Genomic DNA, 12,991 nt, shown 5'->3' with positions numbered 1-12,991 from the left:
GGAACTGTCAGTCCCGTTGTTTTCTCCTCCAGATTGTTCATCCAGCCTGCCCTATCCAGACAGGCCTGAGCATCAGGTTTTGAGGAAAAGCCATTAACTACCTGTGACATGCATATGACACAATCTTGATGGCTGAAAGTGAATTAGACTTGAAGCACTTACTGATGAAGATAAAAGAATTAATCCCTCAATGTGGATTTTACTTCAACGTGAAGAAAATAAAATCCTCATAACTGGAACAATAGACATGATACCATGGAGAAAAGATTGAAGTTATCAAGGATTTCATTTTACTTGGATACACAATCAATGCTCTTGTAAACAGCAGTCAGGAAATCAAACCACATTTTGGTTGCATTGGGCAACTCTGTGGCAAAATATCTCTGAAGTGTTAACAAGTAAAACAAGGATGAAACTGTCAAACACCTAATAACTTGGAGAAATTTGTAAACCTTTATGCTCAAAAAATTAGTCTAATAATGACTGTATGAGACCATAATTGTCCATCAATAAAACATCCCAGCCCAATCCAGATCAAGTCCCTAAGTGATACGAGTTCATAAATCTCTCTTCAGACTCATGAAGCCATGAGCAATAGTGCAGAACACAGGAACATCAGCATCTGGTGGATCCAATGGTGGTGGCTCTGGCAGGAAGGTGAAGGCAGAGAGAGGAAGGTGTTGACCTCAAAGAGCCATTTATCTTGGTCTCTAAAAGAGGTCATCAGGCTGTGACCTGATTGACAGGTCAAACTCTACCCACATCTTCCTACGGGTGCCATGTGGGCACAAAAAATCCCATCATGTGGCCTATGTTAGGCAAATTGACCTTGGTGGACCCCAAAATTATGGTCCTGAGCTCCCAGACCCAGCAACTCATTTCCTTAAGGTGTTTGGTTATGTCTAAGAGTTTTTCAAAACTTTGTTCCAATTATGCTGCACCCATTCATGATTATATTTGCAGCAAAGGTAAATACCCGTGTACAAGCATCCTCTGTTAAACCCATATATGGTCATAGGTATACTCCCACTCTACATCTCTCACATGCTCAGTCTTTGTGTCTATCATGCATGCACTCATAGGTCACCATTACATGTCTAACTTTTTGAGGAACGGTCAGACTACGTGCCATAGCAGTACACCATTTTACATTTCTATTACATTTTAAAAGATTCCTTTTATTCTTCACACCAGCAATTCAGATGGGTGCTAAGTGATTCTAAAGTTAAAGAAGGGAAGGGAATGAATTGATGTTTCCAGTTTGCTATGGAACACAACCTAGTAGCAGTCTTCCGTATGCTGAGTTATTGATCCAAAGCTAGGAAGAGGTCAAGGGGGGCAATGGAGAGCAGTGGGAGCGGGGAGCAAATATGCGAATCTCTAACTCTCATTCACCAGGGATTATCTTTTGGTCTTAGAAACTTTGGACATGTTATCAGGAGAGACCGGCATTGTGCTTGGTACAGCAGAGGGTCAGAGAAAAAGAGCAAGGCTTTCAAGGAGATGGCGCGACACGGTGGCTGCCACAATGGACTCAAGCAAAGACACAATTGTGAGGATGGCGCAGGACCAGGCAGTGTTCTGTTCTGCTGTGCAGAGGGTCACCATGAGTTGGAACCAACTCGGTGGCACCTAACAACGACAACTACGTGCTTTGCTGGTTAGGAAATGGAAGAGAGGTCTGAGGCACTTAAGAAGTGTCCACCGTTGAATGAATGAGCAAGATGGTGTAGAACGGCATTAATCCCTTATCTTTGGAACTTCTGGGGTCTCTTTGGACCTGGGCCTCAAAGTCTTTAAGAGTAATATTTTACTTTAAGGCTCTACTCTGTACAAGTGTGTGGAGGGTTGGAGAAATGTGGGAGGACTTGTCTCTAGAGCTGCCTTCTTCTCCTTGCCCCTCAAAGCATACAGTTCAATAGAACACTGACATCATCAGCTGATTTATTTTTTAAATGGTTCAGCACATGCTGTTATAGAAGTGCAATCACCTTAACAGTGAACTCACATTTAGCAAACAGAAGAGAAGCTGGAGCTTTATGTTTTCATGGATGTGGAAGAAATGGAAATACAGAAGCCAAATCCATACAGGCACAGAGGTGCCATGCCAGTCTGAAAACAACCCAACCCATCCTGGATCTGACTGTGAAGCTCAACAATAGGAAATAAATTCATCTCTTAATGTGCTGAAATGCTTGTTGACATTAACAGGAAGAATCTTGGCTGACTTTAGATAAAAACAAAAGAGCTTTGGAGAGTGCATGCTTTTGAGTGGAGAACAATTCTTTAAAACTGAACTCTTTAAAAAAACAAAAAACAAAAAAAAAACCTGAACTCTTTAAAGAGATTTATTTATTTATTTATTTTTGAGATTTATTTTTAACACCTGCACAGAACTTCAAATAAGCTCTCTTGCTTGGGTAACTCACGTTCTTTCTCTGCCCTTCTTTCAGTGCTCAGAACGGTGAACCCACAGATTTAGGAGTGCCAGTTACACAGTGCACATCACTATCCCCCGACTCTTTTCTCTTTTACTACTGATTGTTTGTTAACCCAAACTGTAATGGTGATACATTGAATTATAGCTGGGCATGTATTACATTTAAAGGTTTACAGAATTAATCTAGGGGTATTCTTTTCCCTAAGAACTTACAATCAAGTATGTAAAACATGTGGTGCTTTTGTTTGTGGCCATGATGCTAACTTACTTATAATGACTTCGTTATGTGCAATGTATCCAAAATGCTGCCCAGTTGTGATGACTCAAAATTGTGGGGATCTTTGAGTCCATTAGCGTGGTTTCATCTCAGTCCGTCTCATTGGCTCTCCGCCTCACTCACGATGACCCTTCCAGCATAATTACTGTTCTTAAAACTGAAAGTCCCATTGTCAGGCTAATCAGTCTCTCCTGATGACACAGCCAAAGAGACCAGTCCAGATGGGATCCTGCTGTGATCCAGAGTTGTTTGTTTGTTTGTTTTCAGTTTCATGAAAAGATTTTATTGAATGAGGATTCTTGCTACTTAAGGTGTATTCTTTTTTTTTTTTTGGAAACATTTTATTAGGGGCTCATACAACTGTTATCGCAATCCATACACACATCAATTGTGTAAAGCACATTTGTACATCATTCTCAAAATGTTTTCTCTCCACTTAAGCCCCCAGCATTAGGTCCTCATTTTTCCCCTCCCTCCCCGCTCACCCCTCCCTCATGAGCCCTTGATAGTTTATAAATTGGTATTTTGTCATATCTTGCCCTGTCCGACGTCTCCCTTCACCCACTTTTCTGTTGTCCGTCCCCCGGGGAAGGAGGTCACATATAGTTCCTTGTAATCGGTTCCCTCTTTCCTACCCACTCTCCCTGTACCCTCCCTGTTTTGCCACTCACACCACTGGTCCTGCAGGGCTCATCCGCCCTGGATTCCCTGTATTTTCAGTTCCTATCTGTACCAGTGTACATCCTCTGGTCTAGCCAGACTTGCAAGGCTGAATTCGAGTCATGGTAGTGGGAGCGGGGAGGAAACATTTAGGAACTAGAGGAAAGTTGCATTTCTCATCGTTGTTACATCGCACCCTGACTGGCTCATCTCCTCCCCGAGACCCCTCTGCAAGGGGATCTCCAGTGGCCTACAAATGGGCTTTGGATCTCCACTCCGCACCCACCCCACCCCCATCATTCACTATGGTAAGATTTTTTGTTCTGATGATGCCTTACACCTGATCCCTTTGACACCTCGTGGTTGCATAGGCTGGTGTGCTGCTTCCATGTGGGCTTTGTTGCTTCTGAGCTTGATGGCCGCTTGATTACCTTCAAGCCTTTAAGACCCCAGACACTATACTTTTTGATAGCCGGGCACCATCAGCTTTCTTCAGATGATCCAGAGTTTTTATTGGATAATTTGTATAAGTAGATTGCCAAGCCTTAGTTTGTCTGAGGCTGGAAGTTTCATAGATAACCTATCCACCATGGGTGATACTGCTGCTATTTGAAATACTAGTGGCAGAACTTCTAGCAGCATAGCAACATGCAAGCCACTGCAGCACGACAAACTGACAGAAAGGAGTGGATGTAAAATGGTCCTATAAATAAGCACATAGAGAGATACGATACATGCTGAAGAACTATGAAGGTCATGTGGGAGGTTTGAATCTATCGATCCAATTGAGTCTGTTCAGATTTAGCATTATATAGGGTTCCTGAGACTGTATATTTTTAGGAAAACAGATAACTTCATCTTTCCCCTGAGGTGTGGCTGATGGGTTTGAAAAATCCAGCCTAGTTCAAAGTACCACCAATGTTCTTTGAATCTAATGATAAGGAGGTCCAAAAGAAGATAAAATAATTTCTGGCTGGAGTAAAAGAAAGAAAGAGTCCCTCTTTTTTTTGTTGAAAAAGGCCGAGGAGAATACTTTTTTAATCAGAAGCTCACCCTGATAAGAGAAGTCTAACCTTTTCATGATCCATGGGACATACATAGCCCACTAATATTTTCAGCTTCTCAGGTTTCTTAGGAAGTTGCTATTTCTATTGTAGGATGTGCTGCTACAAGATGAGGACCTGTGTAACTACATAAATCTGGAGACAAGCTTTACTCCACCAGAATCCTCTTGGGATGTGTTCCACATAATTGTATCATAACCCATATTATGAATTTCCCCTTCCATTACTGAAAACACATGATACCAACAAAAAATTCAAAGCCCACAATAATTTGCTTATTGTGATGAAAGGGTTAAAAAGGAACTGCCAAGTTAGATTTGGGGGGCTCTCTGCTAGAATTAAGTAGGAGGGAGGGACATAGACATAGCATGTCCGCCTCCTTTACTGCATAATTACTGTTCTTAAAACTGAAAATCCCATTGTCAGGCTAATTAGTTCCGTTAGTTAAAGCCATACTGATGACAAATGCTTTCTCCCCCATCCTGCATTTCCTAGTCACCACCCACCACAGTTTGGTGTTCCCTTCCAGCTCACATTGTTCACACTGGCTGTCACACTAGCCACCAGCAACAAAGAACCAGTTCTTCCCAATCACACCTGTAGGTTTTGTTATTCTTTGCAGAAGGCCCTACATAGATTTCAAGAGACCACAAATATCGAGTTTGGAATTTTTTAACCTAATCATTAGGATTTAAAAAATTCAAAAAGCCTCTAAGTTTTTGAATCATCAAGTCCTCCCCCTATTGCTTCCTTTCGAATGTGCTGTATAATAGTGGACAGAAACGAGTTAATTAGGAGAGGGTATGACAATAAACACGTGGCATAGGGGGTGACACGCTGGGCTGTTTACCACAAGGTCCGCAGCCCAGACCTCCCAGCTGCTTCTCAGAGAAAGACGAGGCTTTCTGCTCCAGTAAAAAGATACTGCCTCAGAACCCCACAGGGACAGTTCTACTCGGTCTTAATGGGTCCCCTGCGTCAGACTGACTCAGTAACAGTGAATTTGGTTTTCTGGGAGGTGGCAAAATTGGTTTTCGATCAGTTGCTGTCCCAACAATTGATAGTTCAAGCTCACTTAATGACTTCATGGAAGAAATACCTGGTAACCTGCTTCTGTCATGATTGTTGTGTGAGATGCCATCAAGTCTATTTTCACTCAAAATGACCAGAATGAAACATGGCCAGGCCATTGACATACTCACAATTGTCGTACTTGCACCCATCATCGCAGCTCCTTTGTCGGTCCGTCTGTTGAAGAGTCTTCCTCTTTTTCCCGGACGCTCTGCTTGCCCAAGCATGGCGTTTGTGTCAGTCTGGGTAGACTAGAGAAACAGATTCATAAACACACACATGTATATAAGGGAGAGGTTTACATTCAGAGGAACTGACCACTGAGAAGGCATCACAACCCAGTCCAGTCCAAGGCCTTAAGTCTGATATTAGCCTAAATGTCCGATACCGATCTATAAATTCCTCTTCAGACTCACAAGACACATGCAATGAAGCCAAATGCAGGACGATCACAAGCCAGTGCATAGAAAGTCTTTGGGTCCAGTGGTGTTGTAAGCATCTCAGTGCTGGCTCTCTGTGGCTTCTCCGGCTTCCGAGGTCTGGTTGTGTCCATGTGTCTTGTCTTCTGCAATGTCTCCCAGGGAGTAGCAGAAAGAGAGGTGTCTTCTGCCTCCAAGGAGGAAGTACCAGATTTCCCAGAATTCTCAGGAGAAGGCCATGCCCACAGAAGTCTCATTGGCTATCTCCAGATTGACAGCCTAGACTCCACCCTTAGACTCTTAATCCTTAAATTGACACGAGATTAGGTGCCTACCACAGCATTTGTTTCCACACACTGGTTCCTCTGAATAATCTGTTAAATTCCATGAGATGAAGACTTGCCATCTTGGCTTTTGAGGAGTTTCTAACTATACTTTTAAGAGACATTCATTCCTTCTTCTGGAAGTCCATGGTATATTTTATATTCTTCAATGAAACCGTATGCTTCCATGGGAATTCAATGTGGACCCAAGTAAAATGAAATCTTTGTTGAATTGAATACTAACTTGGCCCAAGAGCAAGGAATTTTGTTTTCACTTACCGTATAGACTCCAGTATAAGCCGAGTTTCTCAGCACATTTTTAATACAGTTTTTGTGGTAAAATTAGGTGCCTCGACTGATATTAGGGTCGGTTTATACTCAAGCATATATGGTAGTTGTAATCCATACTGAAAGCTGTAGTCTGTGATTTTCATCAGTATGTTCTCCAACTCCTCTTGACTTTCAGCAACCAAGATTGTGGTATATGCATATCACAGGTGCTAATGACTTTCCCCCAATACTGATGCCACATTCTTCTTAATATAGTCCAGGTTTTCAGATTATTTCCCCAGCATACAGATTGAATAAGTATAGTGAAAAGATATAACTCTGACACACCTTTCCTGATTTTAAACCATGCAGTAACCTCTGGTTCTGCTGGACCAACTGCCTTTTTGTCTAGGTACAGGCTCTACATGAGCACAATAAAATGCTCTGGAATTCTCATTCTTCACAATATGATCCAGAGTTTGTTATGATCCACACTGTCAAATGCCTTTGCATAGCCCACAAAACACAAGTAAACATCTTTCTTGTATTTCCTGCTTTTAGTTATTATCCAAGATACATCTGACATCAGCTTTGCTATCTCGTGTTCCATGTCCTAATTTAAATCTGGCTTCTCATTCACCAGCCTGTCCCAACACAATAACTAAAGATAAAGCGGGTGCATAAGCAAATGTGTTGAAGAAAGCTGATGGTGCCTGGCTATCAAAAGATGTAGTCTGGGGTCCTATAGGTTTGAAGATAAACAAGCAGCCATCTAACTGGGAAACAACAAAGCCCACAGGGAAGAAGCACACCAGCCTGTGAGATCACGAGGTATCAAAGGGATCAGGTATCAGGCATCAAAGACCAAAAAAATCAAAGCACTGTGAATGAAGGGGAGTGTGGAGTGGGGACCCAAGGCCCATCTGTGGGCAATTGGACATCCCCTTGCAGAAAGGCCGCGGGGAGGAGATGAGCCAGTCAGGGTGCAGTGTAGCAATGATGAAACATACAAATTTCCTCTAGTTCTTGAATGATTCCTCCCCCCAACTATAATGATCCCAAATATACCTTACAAATCTGGCTGAACTGGAGGATGTACACTGGTACAGGTGGGAACTGGAAACACAGGGAATCCAGGACAGATGATCCCTTCAGGACCAGTGGTAAGAGTGGCAATACTGGGAGGGTGGAGGGAAGGTGAGGAAGAAAGGGGAAACAGAGAGGATGGGTTGGAAATGAACCGATTACAAGGAGGGAGTACTTGAGTACAGCCTCCAGTGTCTGTCTACTACCTTAATACTTAACATATAAATAAATGTATGTACATAGACCTATATCCGTATCGTTACATATAAATATATTTACATATGTATGTGCCTGTATCTATACCTCTATAAATGTTTTGCCTCCTAGTTTTTTCCTCTATTTCAGCGGTTCTCAACCTGTGAACCCTTTGTGGGGTTGCCTGATTCATAACAGTAGCAAAATGACAGATATGAAGTAGCAACGAAAATAATTTTATGGTTAGGGGTGGTCACCACAACATGAGGAACTGTATTAAAGGGTTGCAGCATTAAGAAGATTGAGAACCACTGCTCTATTTCCTTAAAAAAAAAAAAAGTGATTTTCACAGATAAACCCCTCAGGAACAATAATGGGAGTAGCGATACTATGAGGGTAGGGGGAAGGTGGTGGGGATGGGAGGAAGGGGAAACAATTGCAATGGTCGATGTATAGCCCCCCCACCCACACCCACCCCGATGAACAACAGAAACATGGATCAGGGAGACAGTGGATGGCATAAGCTATCAATTGTCAGGATTTATCTTTATTTATTTTTATCTAAATAGTGAATTGTCACAGCATGATTTCTCCAGTAATTCATCCTTTCTACAACTGCCTCCTCCATCACACCAACAGGGGCTGAAGCCAATATGCCCTGGTTTCCTGTTGGTCTCCCAGGCTCCCGGGCACAGCGCCTGCCGTGATTGAAGGCCTTGCAAAGATGTGTCTAGAAGGGGAAAGAGTGGGCTTCCTGAACAAGTGATAACAAGGGTCTCACACGCTCCATCCCTTTGCTTCCCACGCGGCTGAAGAAGACCTGGAGGGATTTGGGAAAGTGGTGGTAGAATTACCGGGGTTTTTCCTGGTGAACGCGGCTGTGCCTAAATATCTAGAAGACAGACAATAAATGTTAATAGAAAAGAAACACTTTCAGGGTATGCACATCTTGAATTTACAGTAAGTACCCACAAGTGTCTGGGCTCAGCATGCAGCTTTATTCTGGTTCCAGTGGCCACTGGAGCCGTTGGTGCTGGCGGACTTGCTCCCCTCCAGGTCCACTCTCCACCCTGCCCCAAGGACAATGGTCTAGGAATATGGCTCCTCGGGGCCCCCCAGATCTTCACTCACCTACCCTTCATTTCCTCACTGGGGCGGCACTGCCCTTCCCCTCTTCTACATGAAACCCGGGGAATTGCTCCTGCAACTGAAGAACAAGGGGGCTGACATGAGAAGATGCTGCATATCTCTCCCCAAGTTAGGGAACGCCATTCAAGTCCCTGTTAAACTTCAGACCAAATCCAATTCATGCTGATTTCCTGTGTGTCTGAGAACTGTGCTCCATAAAGGTTTTCAATGGCTGATTGTTCAAAAGCACATCACTAGACCTTTTCTTCCAAGGTTCACTTTTGGGTGAACTAGAACCTTCAACCTTTTGATTAGTAGCCATGCATGTTAACAGTTTAACCCCCACCCCAACCCACCCACACACATATACACCCCATCAAGGAGTCTGGTCCTTCAATGAAATCAAACTCACTGCCATTGAGTCTTTTAGTGTCAGGAAGGTGAGGGACCCTGTAGGACCATGTAGAACTCCCCCCTGTGGGTTTGTGGAGCCTGCCAGTCTTCACAGGAGTAGAAAGCCTCATCTTTCTTTGACAGAATGGATGGTGGTTTTGAACAGCTAACTTTTCGGTTTGCAACCCAACATATAGCCACTGCAGCCCCAGGGTGCCAGATCCTTCTACTAGTGTTGGTTTACTGTCTCTTAAGAGTCTTAGCGGCATGGTGGTTAATTGCTGACCGCTAACTGGAAGGTTGGGGGTTTGAAGGCACCGGCTGCTCCTTGGGGCCTAGGTGAAGCAGGCGACGTCTGTGAAGAATGGAGCCTCGGAGCCTGCTCTGTACATCACCATGAGTCACAATGGACTGCATTGGAATGAGTACTGGTAGAAGAGTCCTGGTGGCGGAGTGATTAAGCAGGTGGCTGCTAATCCAGGTGCCTATTGGAAAGTCACCGTGTGACAGCAAGATGTGGCAGCCTGCTTCTGCAAAGACTGTAGTCTTGGAAATCCTTTGGGGCAGTTCTACTCTGAGACTGTGAGTCCACGGCCATCACTGCTTAATTGTCTCTTTGAAAGCCACACCCAGTAGCTTCTGCCAAGAGTTTGGGAAAACCAATGTGGGGGATACCTGCAGACTCTCAAATGAGAACATAGGTGCAGGTGGGAGAGTTGTCTAGTGGAAAGCCCACCTGGACATTCAGAAAAAATTGTGGAGGGTAGGGATTGGTGAGAGTAGGGGGTAGAACAGAAAAAGTGTTTCTGGTCCATCTTAAAGGAGTGCTTTATCAAAGAGTCTGAAATCTATCCAACCAAAGCCTTATCTGGAGCCGCCTGCATTTGTGAGTCTTCTCTGCCTTTGCTTTGTGATTTAAATGATGGTGCAGTACTATTTATGTCATTGAGCTGTGACAAGGGTTGAATGACATGTGCCATTAAAACTAGAGCAGGGCCTGAACTTCATGGGGCAGGCATGTTCCCTCCCTTCACACATGCACACAAGCCTCTGGAATGTGCCTTTAGGGCACCCGCAGGGCCAGGAGAGACCAGCAGGGAGACTATAAACAGTAAGAGCCACCCTCGGCCAGAGAGGCCAAAGTCCTGTCTGGGCTAACCTTGTGATTGCCCGCTTCAAGGGGAAAATGCCAACAACAGTGCAGGAAATACCGTGGCTGTAGCAGAGAGCCTGAGGTTTGGCCTTGCACATTGTATTTTAGGCCCAGCACAGAGGAATTGTACAAGTTAAACAAACATCAGTCTTGGCCTGGAGTTCAAAAGACTTGCAGTGTTCATTGGCCCCTCCCCACAGCAGGGAGAGGCCTTCCCTGTGGCTCAGTCCTCTGTCCTTTCTGGCCTTCTCTGAACCCTAGTGGTGCTATGGGTTGGGCATTGGTCTACTAAACAGAAAGTCAAGAGTTTCAAACCCACCAGCTGCTTCTCAGGAGGAAAATGAGGCTCTCTGCTCCCATAAAGATCTACAGGTTATAAAGGGTGGTCACTGTGAGTTGCACTCAACTCAATGGCAGTGGGTGGGTGGGTTCTCTACCCTCATCAATACCCACATCAGCACATCCAGTCACTTCTGTGTTCTCAGCAGGATTCCAAAGAGCCCTCCTCTTCCCCTTGTCTCTTCCTCAAAGCCCCTCTCACCTCAGAAATGTCCCTGCCCCACCCCCACCCTACTACTCACCACCCCACCCCCACCCCAGCCCTTCTTTCTCACATCAGCAAAAGGACTGTTTTCAGACAATAGAGAAGATTCCATCAATCACCTACTTAACCAGTTACTGTTAAGTCAACTGGAATTCATGGCCACCCTGTGTGTGTGTGTCGGAACAGAAATGCACTACATGGGGGCTTTGGTGGCTGACATTTCTGACTTAGATGGCCAGGCCTTTCTTCTGATGTACCTCAGGGAGGACTTGAACCCCCAGCCTTTCCAGTAGCAGCTAAGCACATTAATTCTTTGCACCTCCCAGAGTCTCTGCTTCCCTCATAGCAGTTGTTTATACACTCATCTAATCTTTGGTCTGCCTCTCACTGGTTGGCAGAGCCAGAGCCCACAAATTTGTTTACTCCTGAACTGTCCCAGCCCCGGTATAAACACCAAGTAGGTATTCAGGTGACACTTGTTAAACAGCTGAGTCCTAATTGTATGAAAGGAGGGAAGGGCTGAGAAACGAATGGCACCGGAGTGCTACGCACCCCTCTTTGACTCTGTAACACACCATGCCATGGGTGTGTGTGTGTGGGGGGGGGTGTTTCAGAGCTTCTGCATGTGAGACCTCAGGCAGGCTGAAAAGCTGTTGCTCTCCAGTCAGTTCTGTCTCCTGGCAACCTCTTGTGTGTCATAGGAGGACTGTGTTTCACAGGATTTTCGAGAGTAGGTTTTTGTTTTTTAAAACCGTCTGAGATGACCTCAAGCCTTTCTTCTGAGCGGGACTCAAACCTCCCACCTCCCAGCAGCTGAGGGTACTAACCATCTGTAGCACCCAGGTGGACCCAAGCTGGTTCAAAGCCCCAGAAATTCCCATGGGAACCTTGATCATGGAGCCCCTAGAAGGAACTCAGCTTCCAGCCCGAAGCACCTCCTCTCTGGCCTCCCTGCATTCTGCTGTCCCCATTGACTCATGAGGAGCCAGTGAGGAACAAAACGAAGCCCCAGCTCTCGTGGAGCTGATGGTCAAGGGTGGGGGAGTGAGCCCCTCACAAGTGAGTAAAGGCACAGAGAAGCAAACACAGACTGGGCTGGCAGTAGAGTCATCCCTCAAATAGGATGCAGTGGGTAGGTGGGGTTGGGGAACACCCTCAGTGTGTCTGCTTCATGCTCTCATCATCCATGAAACGGGCATCAGCCGCACACAAGGCAGATCCTGCCCTCCTCAGGGAAACCCTGTAGTGGACGCTCATCACCATTGTGGTAGATATATAATCATGTGTCAGTAGGGGTGGAGTCTAGGCTGTCAATCTGGAGATAGCCAATGAGACTTCTGTGTGGGCATGGCCTTCTCCTGAGAATTCTGGTACTTCCTTTTCGGAGGCAGGAGACACTATCGCTCTCGGTTCATTCCCTTGGAGATGCTACTGACAAGGCTGACTTCCTGTGAGGCAGCCCTGAGGAGATGCCACATGGACCTACCCTGATGCAGCCCTGGGAACTGGAATGGCCATGTGGAGACCCCTGCCAGTGCTGAGATGCTTCTACCACCAAGGACTTTCTACCCACTGGCCTGTGATTATCTACATTCAGCATCATTGCCTGTGATTCATGAGTCTGAAAGGTCTTTATAGATTGCTGTCAGACATATGGGCTAATATCGTACTTCTGACTTTGGACTGGACTGGGCTGGGATGCTTTCTCAATGTTCAATTGCTCTTGTATATAAATCTCTTTCTTAGACACATATGTGTGTCCATGGATTTGTTTCTCTACTCTACCCAGACTAACACAACCATTGTCTTCTCTGAGGCCCCTAGGGCCCAGAATGATGGAACCCCCCACAGCTTCCCACTTGTGTGTACACTATACTACATTGTTGTTGCTAGGTGCCATCGAGTAGGTTTTGACCCATAATGACCCCAGTGGACAATGTAACTGCTGAGTCTTGCACCATTCGCACA

This window comes from Echinops telfairi, unplaced genomic scaffold (genome assembly GCF_000313985.2).
Source record: "Echinops telfairi isolate 266 unplaced genomic scaffold, ASM31398v2 ScPeMD7_7424;HRSCAF=8462, whole genome shotgun sequence".
Classification (NCBI taxonomy): domain Eukaryota; kingdom Metazoa; phylum Chordata; class Mammalia; order Afrosoricida; family Tenrecidae; genus Echinops; species Echinops telfairi.
Note: the sequence above shows the minus strand (reverse complement) of the source record.